Genomic DNA, 2616 nt, shown 5'->3' with positions numbered 1-2616 from the left:
GCTTTAAGGCATAGACACTAATGATCATAAGACACAAACATAGATAAACATAAGCATAAAAATTCAAAAAATAGGAAAATAAAGAACAAGGAATTTAAAGAACGGGTCAACCTTAGTGATGGCGGTTTGTTCTTCCTCTTAAAGATCTTATGGAGTGCTTGAACTCCTCAATGTCTCTTCCTTGCCTTTGTTGCTCCTCTCTCATGATTCTTTGATCTTCTCTAATTTCATGGAGGAGGATGGAATGTTCTTGGTGCTCCACCCTTAGTTGTCCCATGTTGGAGCTCAATTCTCCTAAGGAGGTGTTGATTTGATCCCAATAATTTTGTGGAGGAAAGTGCATCCCTTGAGGCATCTCAGGGATTTCATGATGAGTGGGATCTCTTGTTTGCTCCATCCTTTTCTTAGTAATGGGCTTGTCCTCATCAATGAGAATGTCTCCCTCTATGTTAACTCCAATTGAATTACAGAGGTGACAAATGAGATGAGGGAAGGCTAACCTTGCTAAGGTAGAGGACTTGTCTGCCACCTTATAAAGTTCTTGGGATATAACCTCATGAACTTCTACTTCCTCTCCAATCATGATGCTATGAATCATGATAGCCCGGTCTATAGTAACTTTGGACCGGTTGCTAGTGGGAATGATTGAGCATTGGATAAACTCCAACCATCCCCTAGCCACGGGCTTGAGGTCATGCCTTCTCAGTTGAACTGGCTTCCCTCTTGAATCTCTCTTCCATTGAGCGCCCTCTTCACAAATGTCTATCAGGACTTGGTCCAACCTTTGATCAAAGTTGACCCTTCTAGTGTAGGGGTGTTCATCTCCTTGCATCATGGGCAAGTTGAATGCCAACTTTACATTTTCCGGACTAAAATCTAAGCATTTTTCCCGAACCATTGTAAGCCAATTCTTTGGGTCCGGGTTCACACTTTGATCATGGTTCTTGGTGATCCATGCATTGGCATAGAACTCTTGAACCATTAAGATTCCGACTTGTTGAATGGGGTTGGTAAGAACTTCCCAACCTCTTCTTCGGATTTCATGTCGGATCTCCGGATATTCACTCTTTTTGAGTTTGAAAGGGACCTCAGGGATCACCTTCTTCATGGTCACAACTTCATAGAAGTGGTCTTGATGCACCCTTGAGATGAATCTCTCCATCTCCCATGACTCGGAGGTGTAAGCTTTTGCCTTCCCTTTCCTCTTTCTAGAGGTTTCTCCGGCTTTAGATGCCATAAATGGTTATGGAAAAACAAAAAATAATGCTTTTACCACACCAAACTTAGAAGGTTTGCTCGTCCTCGAGCAAAAGAAGAAAGAAGAGAGTAGAAAAAGAAGAAATAGAGGAGATGGAGGTGGCTTTGTTTTTCGGCCAAGGGGAGAAGTAGTGTGTAAGTTATGTGAAAATGAAGGAGTGAAGATGGGTTTATATAGGGGTGGAGAGAGGGGTAAGATTCGGCCATTATGGGTGGGTTTGGGAAGGAAAGTGGTTTGAATTTGAATGGTGAGGTAGGTGGGGTTTTATGAAGGATGGATGTGAGTGGTGAAGAGAATGGTGGGATTTGATAGGTGATGGATTTTTGGGAAAGAGGTGTTGAGGTGATTGGTGAGTGGGTGAAGAAGAGAGAGAGTGGTGGGGTAGGTGGGGATCCTGTAGGGTCCACAAATCCTGAGGTGTCAAGGATAACTCATCCCTGCACCAAGTGGCGAGCAAAAATGCTCCTTTTGCCAATCTTGGCATTAAACGCCGAGCTGGTGCCCTTTTCTTTCATTTAACGCCAGCTTCTTTCCCATTCCTGGCATTAAACGCCAGTCTCGTGCCCCATTCTGGCATTAAACGCCCATAATGGTGCCAGACTGGGTGTTAAACGCCCATTTTGCTGCCTTCACTGGCGTTTAAACGCCAGCAAGTTTTCCTCCAGGGTGTGCTGTTTTTCTTTCTATTTTTCATTCTATTTTTGCTTTTTCAATTGATTTTGTGACTTCCTATGATCATCAACCTATAGAAAACATAAAATAACAAAGGAAAATAGATAAATATAACATTGGATTGCCTCCCAACAAGCGCTTCTTTAATGTCAGTAGCTTGACAGTGGGCTCTCATGGAGCCTCACAAATGTTCAGAGAAATGTTGGAACCTCCCAACACCAAACTTAGAGTTTGAATGTAGGGGTTCAACACCAAACTTATAAGTTGGTTGTGGCCTCCCAACACCAAACTTAGAGTTTGACTGTGGGGGCTCTGTTTGACTCTGTTTTGAGAGAAGCTCTTCATGCTTCCTCTCTAATGTTACAGAGGGATATCCTTGAGCCTTAAACACAAAGGATTCTTCATTCACTTGAATGATCAATTCTCCTCTGTCAACATCAATCACAACCTTTGTTGTGGCTAGGAAGGGTCTGCCAAGGATGATGGATTCATCCATGCACTTCCCAGTCTCTAGGACTATGAAATCAGCAGGGATGTAATGGTCTTCAACCATTATCAGAACATCCTCTACAAGTCCATAAGCTTGTTTTCTTGAATTGTCTGCCATATCTAGTGAGATTCTTGCAGCTTGCACCTCAAAGATCCCTAGCTTCTCCATTACAGAGAGAGGCATGAGGTTTATGCTT

This window comes from Arachis duranensis, chromosome 10, assembly GCF_000817695.3.
Source record: "Arachis duranensis cultivar V14167 chromosome 10, aradu.V14167.gnm2.J7QH, whole genome shotgun sequence".
Taxonomy (NCBI): domain Eukaryota; kingdom Viridiplantae; phylum Streptophyta; class Magnoliopsida; order Fabales; family Fabaceae; genus Arachis; species Arachis duranensis.
This window is presented reverse-complemented; position numbering follows the sequence as displayed.